General features: G+C 43.4%; 1 protein-coding gene and 2 non-coding genes across 3 annotated transcripts in view; 2 read left to right on the forward strand and 1 right to left on the reverse strand.

The window, feature by feature from the left end:
• Positions 1–295: 295 nt before the first annotated feature.
• LOC136882496 (U5 spliceosomal RNA) lies at positions 296–413 on the forward strand. The gene has a single exon (XR_010861198.2). It is a non-coding gene; the product is annotated as a U5 spliceosomal RNA (small nuclear RNA).
• A 1,786-nt stretch (positions 414–2,199) lies between these two features.
• On the reverse strand, positions 2,200–2,319 carry LOC136882501 (U5 spliceosomal RNA). The gene has a single exon (XR_010861203.2). It is a non-coding gene; the product is annotated as a U5 spliceosomal RNA (small nuclear RNA).
• Positions 2,320–15,008: 12,689 nt separating this feature from the next.
• LOC136881946 (uncharacterized) overlaps positions 15,009–16,898 on the forward strand; it is a 99,226-nt gene continuing 97,336 nt past the window's right edge. The window contains exon 1 of the mRNA XM_068229443.1: positions 15,009–15,027. The gene's annotated coding sequence lies outside the window, so the exon portion shown is untranslated. The remainder of the gene's footprint in view (positions 15,028–16,898) is intronic.

Raw genomic sequence — 16,898 nt, forward strand, 5'->3', positions numbered from 1 at the left:
TAGCAGCACAAACAGGAAGCGCAGAGCTATCTACTGGGCGCGATGAAAAACAACGTGGGACATAGACGTCCCTCCGACCGCTCCGACACATATTTGTATTCAAAGTAAGACATTCTGTGACCAACTACTACAAAGACTGTCAATTCCTTTGAAGTAATATATTATTTTTGATGCAATGATTTGAATAATAACATAATATTCTGATCGCTCCAGGATTTTAGACAATAAAACTTAATTACACTCTTAGTTGCCTAGCAATTAAGATCATTGAAATTCTTGTTCTAACAATTGCTTGGTACTCTGGTCTCCCTTCAAATCGCATAAATCTTTCGCCTTTTACTAAAGATTTCCGTGGAGGGGGACAATTGATGAGTCTATAACCAATTTTTGTGACGGCTTAACCATAGTGTTAAGCCAACATACTAATAAAAATTAAAATCTTCACTGAGTCTTGTATTGTATTGCAGTGGTAGTGGAAAGTGTATCTTTATAGTCCTGTGTCGTGTCTTCTATTATTCTCATCGTTGTGGGCTGTCAGCATGGAAATATTTCTTTGTTAATAATGTGACAATGTCGGTAGTACTTTTCGAAAGATTTGGGAAGTGGGAAAAATACAGTAATATTTACATTTGAAATATTAATCATGTATAGGGAAAATTTGGTTGTTAACATGATGCGCAATAAATTAACAAACGAAACGTGATTAACCGTATCGTGTCTCCGGGTTACCAATTATTTACAGTAGGACCTACTTAATGTTGGTTTTTAAAGAATAAATGTATGAACGATACTATATCACTGCTGTTCATATTTGGTTTCTATCACTAGGATACCTTAGTATTTATTACTATAATTCATTGTACAGTATATTATATTTTTGTCCTAGAAGTTGATGTTCTCAAATCTCATCTTTGTTGCCAAATGTAAATTAATTGTACTGCACCATTATAAGCCTTGGCTCAGGTGCCTCTTTTGAAATAAATAAATAAAATAAACATGATACAATAGGTACTGTAAGTCCGATTATTAGCCCTTTGGTACAATTACTGACAGTGAAAACAAAATGTGAATATCTTTAAACGTTCATGAGTTTTTTTGAGTGGACAACTTCGCTGAATAACCTGTACATGGGAGGAATCTTTGTATAAAGTTCATAAATTTATTCTTTTTAAACCAACATTAATAATAATGGCGTATGGCCTCCGGAGAGGCCTGGTGCAGGTCTTTTTCTAGTAGACGGCCTATTAGGCGACCTGAATGTCTGTGAAGATGAGCGCCCTACCTAGGATGATTTCTAATGTTGAATACGCCACGCACACCCAGCCCCCGAGCCATTGGAATTAACCAATTAAGGTTTAAATCCCCAACCCGGCCGGGAATCGATTCCGGGAACTTCTGAACCGAAGGCCAGTATGCTGACCATTCAGCCGAGTCGGACAAACCAACATTAAGTAGTCCCCCTATGGATGGGGGCGGTAGAATAACACCCACGGTATCCCCAGCCTGTCGTAAGAGGCGACTAAAAGGGGTCTCAGGGGCTCTGAACTTTGGAGCGTGGGTTGGCGACCACGGGGCCCTCAGCTGAGTCCTGGCATTGTTTCCACTTACTTGTGCCAGGCTCCTCACTTTCACCTGTTCTATCCGACCTCCCTTGGTCAACTCTTGTTCTTTTCCGACCCCGACGCTATTAGGTTTGCGAGGGCTAGGGAGTCTTTCATTTTCACGCCCTTCGTGGCCCTTGTCTTCCTTTGGCCGATACCTTCTTTTTTCGAAGTGTAGGACCCCTTCATTTTTTCTCTCTCTGATTAGTGTTATATAGAGGATGGTTGCCTAGTTGTACTTCCTATTAAGTAGGCCCTACTGTAAATAATTGATTTCCCGGAGACACGATACGGGTAATCACATTCCGTTTGTTAATTTATTGCGCATCATGTTAACAACCTTTTCCCTATACATCATTAATATTTCAGATGTGAATATTACTGTATTTTTCCCACTTCTAATATCCCAAATCTTCCGAAAAATACTACCGACATTGTCATCTTATCAACAAAGAAATATTTCCATTATGGCAGCCCGCGACGATAATAATAATAGACACTAGACAGGACCACAGGATACACTTTCCACTACCAATACAGTACAATGTTAGGCTGTCAGTGCAGAAGCGTATATATCTTAGTTTGTATTAGTATATTGGCTTAACACTATGGTTAAGCCGCCACAAAAATTAGTTTTAGACCCATCAATTGTCCCCCTCCACGGAAATCTGTAGTAAAAGGCGAAAGATTTATGCGATTTGAAGGCAGACCAGAGTACCAAATGCCAATTCCAATTGAGTGGTTTTAATTCTCCTCCTCGATCAGGAAGGGGGGGGGGGGGGGTGGCACTCAGAAGGTGACGGGCTTGGTGGGTTGTGGGAGTCGGTTGCAGGGGGGTGTGGATTGACTTTGTAGAGGAGGGAGGGGAGGGTATTTTTACCTCTCATTTATTTTCACCTTCGTCATTTACAGTTGATAGTTCACAGTTTAAGAGCCTCCGTGGCTCAGACGGCAGCGCGTCGGCCTCTCACCGCTGGATACCGTGCTTCAAATCCCGGTCACTCCATGTGAGTAGGTTGACAAGACGTTATTAAAATATATTACAGTACAGTGAGCTATTTCAATATATACAATACAATTACAGTTAATAGTAGCTTACACAGTTAATTGGTGTTGGAGAAGTACATTCGGAGGTTAACAAAACGTTATTACAATATATTACAGTACAGTGTGCTATTACCATATTTACAATACAATTACAATTAAAAGTACACAGTTTAAATTGGTGTTCGGGAGGTACATTATAGCAGGTTAACAAAACGCTATTACAATATTTACGGACTGGCACAGAATTAATACTTAATTGTTTATAGGGTAGAGGAATGCAATGATTACATAGGAACTAAATAGAATACAGTATGATCATACGGGTTCATTATATTACATGTTACAATATATACAAATGTTGGTTGATTCATACAAAATTAGCACTTAATTGTTTAAAGGGTAGATAAATAAAATGATTAAGGGTTCATTGTATTACATATTAAACTATATACAGATGTTGGTTGTTTCTATTACGGTACAGATTAATACAAAATTAATATTTAATTGTTTCTTCTTCTCCTTAAGACCTCGTCTCCAAACGGAGGTAGACGATCCACACGGCCAGCTCCGATCTTGACGTTGCAGCCATGCCATGTGGATTAATTGGAATAGCTTTCAGGATCTTTAATGCAATGGTTTCCCGTTGCCTTCTGCATTCTAATGGCGTTGACCAAACTGGTTCCTCCGCCTTTGGGAACAATTTCTTGTCCCCAGGACATAAGAGTGCCCTTCTTCATACCCGCTCATCCACTCTCAAAGAGACTTTTGGCACTTGGTATGGAGGATCTCCTTATACCGGGAGATAATCGGTCCCTTCATTCGTTAGCCGCCTGCATATAAAATATACTTTTATATGCAGTCATATGCAGTCGTTGCCCATTCTCTACTGCGGGTAGGTGAATGTCAGGATTTCACCGTCATTGAAACAAGGACCAAAAGACACTTCCTTGTTTCTCTGGTTCTTTAGAGAGGACTTAATTGTTTATGGGTTAGAAAAATAAAATTATAATATAGATACAGGGTTTTTCTTTTGTTACAATGTGGTAAATAAAATAAAATAAATATATAAATAACAAATATTTGACTGTGATGTGGATTTTGCACACAGGATAATCTTTCAGTGATTTTATATTTTCACACCAGGAGACAGTAAATGCCCCCCCCCCCCTCCCCCCAAGTCAGCGCCACTGCCTGGATTCTAGTCGCGTAGCCACGATCGACCGATGTGGAGGGAGGGGGGGGGGGGGTATAATAACAAAATGATGATAGAACATAATGTAGGTGCTTGTTCATGTGTGATGCGTGCATGCAGGAATGTCTTTCAAGTGAACCATGTTGATATTCAGATTGCAGTTCCGGTACACTACAAAATCGTACATCGTACAGTAAAATACAGAACACGAACAATGCGATCAAGATCAAGTTTTACAGCGAATGGTATGTTCAGTTTAATTCTAAAATCCTACTTTCGAGGCTTCTTAGAAAATAGATTCTATCTATCTATCTATCTATCTATCTATCTATCTATCTATCTATCTACAAATGTTTTCATTCCCCACCCTGAAGGGGTGGGGCAGGCCACCTAGAGGGTTACGCCCTCTCTCTGGCCAAGAGATGCGGGCGGGTTGGAGAGATGTGATGGAAGAAGGAGGTGGGTGAAGGATGTGAAGAAGGAGATGGGAGAGGAATTTTGCCTATGCCTAAGTATTTTAAAATTTATTTAACTTTTTTCATCTTTTTCCTTTTTTTACCTATAGAACGTACATGCAATCTACAGTCTGAACAAATTATATACTAGCAATTGTCTTGCCATCCCACGCCTGGAAGGACATGTATGAAAATAGAAAACTGGATTTAAATACAAAAATAAATTGTTTCCTAGCACACTGACACACCAACAAGTTTGTATCATAATTTTGAGTGGTTACATTTATGAGTGAAGAAATGTATGAAAGATGGAGCTTGTTGGCTGGAGTTAGAGAATGTGGAGTGCTTTTAGACGAGAGTTTCAAGAGGTGTGAAACTGAAGTGGGAGTTTAAGCCCGAGTAAGTGGCTGAAAAATGGAGGTTGAATGTTGGTTGGCCGCGGCTTGTAGATGAGTGAGGAATAACGATGTGTGGTAGGGATGAATATTCAGTAGGGAAATGGTTAAGAAGCAGAGAAGATCTTCAACTGTATGTAGCGGGAAGAGGAAACGGTTGGGTGGTGTGGGCATGTCGATGGTTCGTACAGAAGCTATGAGCTCAGGTCGGTTTTGGGGAGGTGCAGGGCGGCTTCTGCAACGGCGTGAATATGCTGGATGATTGTCTCCACAAGTGTGAAGCTCCGCTAGTCAGCACTCGGTCCACGTCTTCAAGTGCCGGCAATAGGATTCGAACTATGCAGGTGAGTCCTGTTGAGTTCTTTATCCTGAATACCTTTTTCGCTGGGATACCTTCGACTTTAAGTTCGGCGAGGATGTTATCTTCAGTAATAGAGGGGTCTACACCTCGTATTACGCAGCTGAGGAGTCTATTTTCACTAATCGGGAGGAAAATGGAAGAGGCACGACACTTCCAAGAATAAAAGTAAATGTGAATCCACAGCGTTTCCAGTCATTTGGCGGGTCTGGAATGGAACGAATGAAGCCCACATTTAGTGGCGAGGATAGGGATTGTGCCTGTCGCACTCCTCTGGGACAATGATTAATGACTGACGTCTGACGGATGAAATGGAATTATATTGGAGAGTGTTGATGGCAAGGAAAACAGGAGTATCCGAACACAAATCTTTCGTGCCTCCGCTTTGTCTTACATGGAGTGACCAGGATTTGAACCACGGAAGCCAGTGGTGAGAGGCCGGCGTGCTGCCACCTGAGTCACAGATGCTTTTACTTTGAAGAATGAAAGTATTTAAAAAAAATGGGGCAAGTGCTGTGAAGGGCTCCCTACCGTCGAGGTACAAAAACAACAATAGATGACCAAGGGAGGTCGGATAGGAGAGAAGAAAGTGAGGTGCATGGCACAAGTAAGTGGAAGCGGTGCCAGGATTCAGCTAAAAGGCCCCGTGGTCGCTAACCCACGCACCCAAGTTAAGAGACCCTGGAGTCAATTTTATCCGTCTCCTACGATAGGCAGGGGATACCGTGGACGTTATTCTATCACCCCGACCCACAGGGGGGAAACGAACATTAACTTTTACTAGCAGTTTCCCGCTGGCTCCGCCCGCATTGTACAAAGTATGGTGTTGTTCGTTACTATCTTCACGGATGTATTTGCAAAGTTTCGAGTTAATGAAATAAAGCACATGATCTGCTGTGGTAATAGAATGTAATATTATGCCAACAAAACACTTGAAAATACATCACACAAAGAAATTGAATTAAACGTTCCTTGGAACAACACTACGCGTCGAAATGATAAGAAGTCCTTCAAAGATCTTCGTCATGGAGACAAATGTACTCATAACTTTTCTCAAAATCTACCCATTTTAGTAATCATTACCCCAAAAGAAAGCGCTTGATCCTCCGAGTGATTTTAGACCAAAACGAACTGCGTACCTCAATTAGAACAAAAGATATGATTGTTTCAATGAGAAAAAAATGTTGAAGAAATGAGCCCTCAAATTGAATGTGCACCCATAATTTTCCTCAGAATCAACCAATTTGAATAGTTGAGAGCTTAAATGAAAGAGCTTGATCCACCGAGTGTTCTTAGGCCAAAACGAACCTCGTACCTCAATTAGAACCAAAGATATGATTGCTTCAAAGAGACAAAATTTCAAAAAATCAAATAATTTGAGGAAGGCGGAAGTTAAGTGATTTATAGTACCGATACCTGATGACAAATCTGTGCATAAATACCTTTCAGTTAAAAAAAAAAAAGAATGAAGGAAATCGACCGGATAGAATGGCCGGACTGACTGACTTTAGTTTTCATAATTTTTTTAATATATAGATTTGTACAGATAATATTAATAATTTCAGTCAGCCTTATCGTCATCATCATTATCAATACCGCAAAGATGTAGGTAGATTAGACTGTCGGTCTCCTTTAGAGGTGAAAAAATAGTAAAGGATTCGTTTAATTTAAATAATAATTTTAATTTGTGACATCGTAATCATAAATCACCTGAGATATTCAATGGACATATAGGTGACTTTAAAATCAAGCCTAACAAGCAAATGGCGCGCGGTTTGTGTCACGTAGCTATCAGTAAGGATGAGATTTTGCCTATTTTCCTATTTTATTTCTGTATATGAAAACATAATCCGGCCCCGTGGTGTAGGGGTAGCGTGCCTGCCTCTTACCCGGAGGCCCCGGGTTCGATTCCCGGCCAGGTCAGGGATTTTTACCTGGACCTGAGGGCTGGTTCGAGGTCCACTCAGCCTATGTGATTAGAATTGAGGAGCTATCTGACGGTGAGATGGCGGCCCCGGACTAGAAAACCAAGAATAACGGCCGAGAGGATTCGTCGTGCTGACCACACGACACCTCGTAATCTGCAGGCCTTCGGGCTGAGCAGCGGTCGCTTGGTAGGCCTTCAAGGCCTGTAGTGCCATGGGGTTGGGTTTGGTTTGGTTTGGTTTTATATGAAAAACATAGGCTTTTAATATATAAATCCGTTTTAGGATCTATTTGCAAGAATGTATTGGTCTTATTGTGCCTATAAATGCATATTCCAGCTGTTCGTACCTACTTGAAGTGTAACTGCATATTCAGTATGACAGTATTTTAAAGAATCCAGTTTTCTTCCAATCCTATATTCCAGCTGGTATGGTCGACAGAATTATTTTCTCTTTTCTCAACATCTAACACTGAAAATAATGAGTGTTTCCTTCGGAATAAACAAGGAAAAATATGGCCACGAAACCTTCCACGTCTCCCACCTAATGCGAGAACCAGTCAACGACATACTATGTTATACACAACCATATCCCCTAGCTCCCTCCGGGTGCAAATTGTTGGACGCTTTGTCTTGAGGTCGTGTTAAGATCTACTTTCAAGAACTAATGATGATTGTTGTTTAATGGGGCATAACATGTAGGTCATCAGCCCCTTTGAAGAAGTGTGTTCGGCAATGCCTAAAGAAAACCTTGCAAGTCCTACTGGTTGAAGCAGTGGATCAGTGGAGATCTCAACTTCTGGCAAGTTTGAGGTAAGGTCACTTTTATCTTTTGTGACTGAAGACTATGATCGCATTTTGTTGTGGCATTCATAGGCCTATTCTGTATTGTGGCAATTTCAACGCTATATAATTTAGATCATGGATGATGAGGATGCAGTCTATATAAGAGAAGACAGTTCGATCAGATTTGAGTTCCTGAAGACAACTTCAACAAGCTGCCGGGAGCCGGGCAGTACCGAAATGGTACGACATTCCGATGATTAAAGAAGTGGCACATGGCTTTCTTTAGTGCCGGGAGTGTCCAAGGTCATGTTCGCCTCGCTAGGTGCAGATCTTTTGATTTGACTGCCGTAGGCGACCTGCGCGTCGTGATGAGGATGAAATGATGACGAAGACGACACATACACCCAGCCCACGTGCCTGCGAAATTAACCAATGATGGTTAAAATTCCTGACTCTGCCGGGAATCGAACCCTGGACCACTGTGACCAAAGGCCAGCATGCTAACCATTTAGCCATGGAGATATTTTGCTCTATGAGTAAAGGTTGCGGTTGAACTGGTCCAACGGGTAGTTTGCAGGTAGAGGAAGGAATTCCAGAATGGGTTACTAACCCAACCCCGACCCCCTCTCGATAACTGCCCCTATATTCAGTGTCAATTTTCAAACAGGCTCAGTGGAGTGTAGTACTAGCAGAAGTGTAAAATGTTTTCCATGTTAAGTGAAAGGAGCTTTAAGTTAGGTAGTAGTTCTTTAGTTTTAAATATTCAAACCTGACAAGACACAATCGGGTCAAAAGTGATGATCCTAATATAACGTAAAGTCTAATACATAGGCCTACTCTATATACCAGGGGTGGCCACTAACCGTACTTCTGGGAGCAGCAAATTTAGGAGACAAAAAAATTGAAAGCATGTTTAGAAAATGGTGTAAAAAATGAAGACATGTTTTTCATTTTATAACAAATGAAGGAACATTTATTTTCTACACTACACAGAACATAATTTTTCAGGTACACATCAAGGAATTAGATTTTACTTTTGAGAAGTGCTTTTTTTGAGTGTTCATTTTTGCTGTTAGTATTTTGAAATCTGGCTGATAATTATTGGTAAGCGCAGTTCGCACAAGTTAAATATTCATCAGTTCGTTCAGATCGATATGTAGATTTAATGAATTTAATCGTTGAGTACAGTGATTCACACACATATGTAGTTCCAAATACCGGTATTGATAATAGTCTTTTGGCACACTGTTTTGTTAGTGTCTATTTTTCTTCTGGAACATTCTTCCGAAATTCTATGGTAGAAATGCCACTTCGTTTGAGTCCTTTTAGTCCTTTCGTCCTCTTGCAGTTCTTGTAGCTCCAACTCTACAGCTGCTGTATCCTTTGTTATTGGTGATGAAACAGGACTGCGATCGCCCACAACACAACAGAAAAAGGATTTTCCAGGAATTAAAATGAAGGTTTAAGTGATCTCAAATCATTACATCTGCCATTGATTTCTTTAGCAAGGCCAGACATTTTACTCATGTAATCTTCAGTTTCCACCTGAACGTCAGGAAGGCTTTCAGTAATTTTCTTCAAACATTTGAAGTGAGAAAATGTTTTAGTCTGAAGGTCTTTCTCAAAAACCTTCAACTTGCTATGAAAGCTAAATACAGTCTGGGCCAATTCAGAAATATCTTTACAAGGAAGATATTGCTTTGAGCGGGAGAGTGTGTCAGTGAGCCTATACGTGAACGCGACTGGCTTCACCTCACGACACACACTCCCGCTCAAAGCACTATCAAATGGAAGGCGCCGGAACTATCTTCACATCCCATGTCTTACAACTGACCTAGAGTCGATCTTACCTCTGCATTCTCGAGGAGCTCTGGTTTCAAAAATCTCTGAAGACTCCCCTCATCATTTTTTGTTGCCGGCCGGGTGGCTCTACATCTTTAACTCAGCTCCCCGCCGGACTCAAAAGCATATAGGCCTGACACCGAGTTGGAAGTCGGCCGTCCTAACACCATGCGCACCTGCGTCGTCCCCGATGTTCATCCTGCCATATCCGAAGAAGAGATTTGCTACGCTCTCAGCACCGCTGGCTACCCAGTCCACGATGCCCACCGGATGTTGGATGCCTCAACTTCATCACCATCATCGCAGGTTCTTCTTTATCTACCTACGTTGGACGACTGGAAGCGCCTCCTTGACACGGGAGTGTCTATTCACGACCGATACTACCTAGTGGAGCCTACCAGCCAGCCCATATTAGCCCAGCTTACAGCAGATCCCACCACATTGCCTGTCGTCAACGTGCCTCACCACAAGCCTCTGCTACAACAAACATCACCCTCCTTTCCCCCTCATCACACACCACCCACTACTACCACCGCGACCACTACGATGTCAGCCACTACTCGCCACCATATTCCTGTTACTACCGTTACGTCATGCCATCCTTCGCCTGTAATGATATCCTCCCTCTCTTCTACCCTGACTTCTGCACAACCTCGTCCCCAGCAAATTCCCGACAACATCCCAGACTCCCCCGCCGTGTCACCACCAGACGACACCACAACAGCCGCCGCAACATCATCGCAACAGTCGCAACCACCACCTCTGGACACTACGTCAAGCTGTGTCATCCGCGGCGTAGAACCTACCATCCCAGAACGGGATATTCTCAAAGAACTCCAGGAAGCAGGCATCCCCGCTCGTCGTGCGTTCAGGATTTACAACGTCTCCGGCCCTACTTTTATGGTCCGAATACACCTTCCCACAGCCAATGATGTGGAACAACTTATCAACACTGGTGCCTACATCTTTCAACATCGCTTCAAAGTGGAGCCCTCACGTTCCCCACCCCAACCTTTTCGCCATACTTCCAACACTCCCTTTCGTCGCCCCCGGCCAGCCAATCCTTCATTTCAACCTTGTCAACCCGTCCGTCCACCCCTACCTCCACCTAACTTCTTCTATCAACCTCCTCCGCAACTTGAACTCCTCAGACTCCTCACCACCTCATTATGCAATATAACCGCAACATTACACCTTCTAACTCTTCAATTCCACCCTAGCCCTCTCATCTAAAACTTGTCAATCATTGCACTCTCCTCTGAATATTTAATCCTTACACACATCTCCGATCATTAAATACTATCTGCACACACCTCCTAATTCCATACATCAAATTACCCACCTCCCTCTTTTCTCACATCTTCTCAACCCCGTCAAATCTCCTGGCCAGAGAGAGGGCGACACCCTCTAGATGGCCCGCCCCACCCCTTCAGGGTGGGGAATGAAAACCTGTAAAAAATAAAAAAAACGGACCTACAGCGCTAATAAAGTTAAGCCGCACATCACTGCTACTGACTGCCGCCAGCCGCGAGATGTCGTTAGATTCCATTAATTACTGTACATCATTTAATTTTACTCTAAGGTTGGTGTCAAGAGCCGCACAATACCGACTCAAGAGCCGCATTTGGCTCGCGAGCCACGTTGTGGCCAGCCCTGGTATATACGTTATTTGACAAGGCTGAAAAGTCGCTACATATATTTACTATATTGTCCTGTGTCATTTTATTGGGATACTTGTTATAATTTATGAATGGGCAACAAGGCTTCTTCGATCCTTAGCTTTGATATTTTAGCGTCGGACCAGATCGACCCCATCCCCTGCATTAACTGTCGGACCAGTTCGACCTCAATAATTGGTTCGCCTCCAAATTCCTATAACCATCGGACCAATTCGAAAACACTCCGGGAATCATCACAGAGTTGGCTATGGGCTTTACGTCGCACCGACACAGATAGGTCTTATGGCGACGATGGGACAGGAAAGGGCCAGGACTGGGAAGGAAGCGGCCTTGGCCTTAATTAAGGTACAGCCCCTGCATTTGCCTGGTGTGAAAATGGGAAACCACGGAAAACCATCTTCAGGGCTGCCGACAGTGGGGTTCAAACCCACTATTTCCCGAATACTGGATACTGGCCGCACTTATGCGACTGCAGCTATCGAGCTCGGTTCACACAGAGTTGGAGAGGAGTGGCATGCTCCTTATGGAGTCCATTAGAATTAAGAAAGAAGTTAATGGAAGTCTTGAGCAAACATCTGGGAGAAGTTCGATAGGGTTATGTAACGAAATCCAGGCCGGAAAGAGATAGAGAAAGTGTGATGTGGTGTCGAGAGACAGACGATATAGAAACATTCATGTCAATAGAACACGATTTTACCTGAAAATGTTGAAAATTTGTTAGTTGTAAATTCCTCCCATAGTCGATGAGTGTACTATTCAATTATAGGCTACGTAATTTTTCATGCCTATTTCATTGTCTGTTTAACACAATGGTGCCTATGTTCGTGCCTATTTTTAGTGCCTATACCTATGCCTGCCTATTCTAACTGCTTTTAGTGCCTATAAATTTCGGCCCTAGCTATCAGCTTGCATTCTGGAGATAGTCGGTTCGAACCCCACTATCGGCAGCCCTGAAGATTGTTTTCCATGGTTTCCCATTTTCACACCAGGCACACGCTGAGGCTATACCTTAATTAAGGCCACGGTCGATTCCTTCCACTCCGCACTCTTTCCTGTCCTATCGTCAGCATTAGACCTATGTGTGTTGGTGCGATTAAAAGCAAACTGTATTATGTACTACTAACTACTTTTATGGTTTTCGGGATTGAACCCGGAGGCTGGCATTCTACCACTGGTTCACAGTGGGAACTTTTCTACTAGAGTGCAGCGGCTTTTTTTTTTTTTTTTGCTTTACGACGCACCGACACGGAGAGGTCTTATGGCGTCGATAGGATGGGAAAGGGCTACGAGTTGGAATGAAGAGGCCGTGGCCTTAATTAAGGTGTGGAAGAGCACGGAAAACCTTCTTCAGTTGGGTTCGAACTTCTATCTCCCGAATGCAAGCTCACAGTGCGCGCTCATAACCGCATGCTCAACTCGCTCGGTCATTTTTTTCATCTTCTGTGCATTTTCTCATAACGTGGATATCTTATTATTATTATTATTATTATTATTATTATTATTATTATTATTATTATTATTATTATTATTCGCTCCAAGATCGGTTTTCCCCTGGGACTCAGCGAAGGATCCCACCTCTACCGCCTCAAGTGCAGTGTCCTGGAGTTTCAGACTCTGGGTTGGCGGCCTCACCTGCTATGCTGAACAGGGGCCTTGCAGGGGGATTTGCCTGGAGGAGAACGGGGAAATCAAGGAAAACCACTTCCAGGATGGCTGAGGTGGGAATCGAACCTACCTCTATTCAGTTGACCTCCCGAGGGTGAGTGGACCCCGTTCCAGCCCTCGTACCACTTTTCAAATTTCGTGGCGGAGCCGGGAATCGAACCCGGGTCGCCGGGGGTGGCAGCTAATCACACTAACCACTACACCACAGAGGCGGACGAACGTAGATATAATAATCAAAAATGTCATTAATCTGTTGACTATTTTTGCATGAAATGTGAGTTTGACTTTTTTTAGATTCGGATAGGAAAATGAGGATGATGGTCAAGTAAATTCCCATATTGTTGAATATATTTGTGAAGAAAGAGCGTATGTTTAGTTACCCTTACAGTACTTGGACGATTTCTGATTTGGTTTGCTACGTGTATGACAAGTCTACGTCATCCCATCCCCTCTCCAAACTCCGAAAGTGGACTGTGACCCCACAAAACACCCACAAAATATTTTTTTCGGCCGGGTAGCGCCTCAACTATAATTACGCACCCAGCCGATGTAAAAAAGCAAATAGGCCTGACACCAAGAGGAAGTCGGCCTCCCCTACAATGTATGCCATCTCCTTGGGTGATACTGATCCTGCGATTCCAGTAGAAGAAGTAATTACAGAACTCCGACCCACCGGCGTTCACTCCGCCATCAGAACAAGAGCAAACGGCGTACCCTTAAGGGAAATCATCCTATTCTACCCATCACTAGAAGACTTCGAGACGGCGCTGGAAAATGGTATCCACTTCCGAGAACTGCAGTACCCAATAGATGAGATGTCAGCAGAGCAGCTTGCCAAAAGGCTATTAGAACAACAACAACAACAACAGCCACCACTCCCTCCCTCCACCTCCCTAACCACCACAACAACCACTACTACCACCACTACTACTACATCCAGTCAAGCTACCTCTAACGCTCCTACTACCATCACCGTTACAACCCACCCCTCTCCTCTAATGACACATCCTCCCCCACCTCCCACCGCGCAGGACCAGCAGGAAGAACAAAATACAACGCTGCTACCACCACCCACTCAGAACAACACATTCAGCTGTGTCGCCTGTGGAGTAGAACCCAGCCTACCAGTCACAGCAATACTCCAAGAGCTCCAGCAGGCAGGACTCCCGGTGTTGAGAGCCTTCCGAATACGAAACGACGACGGCCCTACGTACCTAGTACGACTGCACTTGCCTACATCCGAAGACGTCCAGCGATTAATAAACCATGGAATACATCTCAACGGACGCCACCACCTGATTGAACCTTCCCGCTCTCCTCCCCAAATCCCTAATCGACCTAACTCACCCCACCACCGCCCGGCCAGCTCCTACTATCCCACCACGAAGTCCACACTCCCGACTACCTCCACCGCCACCCAACAACTATCTACCACCACCACCACCTAGAAACCCCCTACCACCCCCACTTAGAAACCGCCCACCACCCCCTCCTCCGTCTAACTTCCTAAACCTCCTGCTTACCTCCCTAATAAACTTTTCATCCTTGTACCACATCCTAGCACTCAATATCCTATCACAACCCAGCCAAAACACCCAATATGTAACCTGGTTATATAAACCCTATGTACTTGCACAAAACTATGTATATTGTAAAAACACTTTGTATTAAGCATGTCAACCTATGTATGTACTTCTCACCAATAAAGCACTGAGAACAGCACTGCCTTAGCCAAGAGGCCAACCCGTCAAATCTCCATTAAAACACATCACCGTCCCCCCCTCATCCAACTCCTGCAAATCTCCAACCCCGCCAAATCTCCTGGCCAGAGAGAAGGTGGCCCGCCCCTTCCCTTCGGGAAGGGGAATGAAAACATTCCCCTTGGTCCTTGGTCGTCAACTAATCAGACTGTCAAAGGAAATATGACGTTATACCAATCAGACTGTCGAACACAATATGACGTTTTACCAATCAGACTGTCGAACACAATATGACGTTTGCGTTACAGGCTTTCGACTTTGCCTGCGAGCTAGGGTAGCAGTAGTTGATGCCTTGCTGTTGACCGGTGTCCAATAGGCCTACTGTAAGTAACAGTTTTACTCAATAATACATATTATAATCTGCAGTTTCTATCTAGTATCAGTATTGGGCTATCAGTCCGGCTCCATGGCTAAATGGTTAGCGTGCTGGCCTTTGGTCAGAGGGGTCCCGGGTTCGATTCCCGGCAGGGCCGGAAATTTTAACCATCATTAGTTAATTTCGCTGGCACGGGGGCTGGGTGTATGTGTTGTCTTAATCATCATTTCATCCTCATCACGACGCACAGGTCGCCTACGGGAGTCAAATCAAAAGACCTGCACCTGGCGAGCCGAACTTGTCCTCGGACACTCCCGGCACTAAAAGCCATACGCCATTTCATTTCATCGGGCTATCAGTTAAATGGGAGGAAGGGTCTACAGCAATCGACATTGTTATTTTTTCTAATGTGGTTTTCAAATATCGCTAATATAAACGTATAAAGTCTGTGGAATTAAGTCGCATTTTTTATAAGCACACAACTTGTTTCGTAGCATACCTGTCTTCCGTTACATTGTAAATAGGTATTGTACATTTTTTTTCTTTCGAAATGAACCGTGGGTAGTTACTTGTTTTCAAATAACCATGCAACCCGAAGTTTCGACATTAGAGAATATTTCACCACAACGATTGGTTTATATTCTGGGTTATTCAACTAAGATGTCTACCTCAAATAACTCTTGAACTGTTCAATATATCAACATTGTGCTTGCACTTTCAGAAATGGTACGAAGCGGCTCATAATTGGACTTATAGTACTTTTTCATTGCGCCAATATCCTCTGAGTTAATGTTACTAACTTTTTTGTAAATGGAACTACACTGTTTTCTACAGATAGCCGTAAACCTACAAACATTACAAATTCAGTACCTTGAATATTTCGTATTTCGAAAAATAAGTAGGGCTACTTCTCGAGGAATGTATGTATTCAAACGTGCTTCATTTGCTAGCCGGGGACTGCCCTGTTCGATTCGCGCTACGAATGCAACATGAGCTAGCTGTTGACATAAGAGTTGGCTTCATGTTCTCTTGGCAAGGTACCTTGTGCTCGTAAATACGCTATGATAAAATGTATGATTTAACACCTTCAATATCGCCGTAGGTAACGGGTATGCGACGTGTTCTATTTAGACATTATCTTGACGTGACATTAAACCACACGGGACCGAATGAGCTAACTGCGCGTGTGTTATCTTGCGTTCGGAAGATGGTAGGTTCGAACCACACCAACAGCAGCCCTGAAGATGGTTTTCCGTGGTTTGCTATTTTCATTTTTCCATGTTTACTTTGTCATGATCGCTGCCTTCCAACTCCTAGCCGTTAACTACCCCATCGTCGCCGAAAACCCACCTGAGTCTGTGCTAACTCTAAAAAAAACGAAAACCATACATGATTGACTTGAAGATACATAGGCGTAATTCGGGGAGTGGCATTTGTCACCCAAATATGAAATGATTCTAATATTACAGACTTAGTCCACCTCTGAGGTGTAGTGGTTAGTATGTTTTACTGCCAACCTCGGAGGTCCGTGTTCGATTCCCGGCTCTGCCACGAAAGGAATGGAGTCCCCTCAGTCTCGGGAGGTCATCTGAGTAGAAGGGGTTTCGATTCCTTCCTCAGCCATCCTCGAAGTGGTTTTCTGTGGTTTTCCACTTATCCTCCAGGCAAATGCCAGGATTTTACCTAACTAAAGGCCACGGCCGCTTCATTCCATCTTCATTGTCTATCCCTTCCAATCTTTCAATTTCCACACAAGGCTGCTGTTCAGCATAGCAGGTGAGACCACCTGGGCGAGGTACTGGTCCTCCTTCCCAGCTGTATCCTATGAGTCAGTATCATGCTCCAGGACACTGACCTTGAGGCGCTACAGGTAGGATC

Source organism: Anabrus simplex, chromosome 10 (assembly GCF_040414725.1).
Source record: "Anabrus simplex isolate iqAnaSimp1 chromosome 10, ASM4041472v1, whole genome shotgun sequence".
NCBI lineage: Eukaryota > Metazoa > Arthropoda > Insecta > Orthoptera > Tettigoniidae > Anabrus > Anabrus simplex.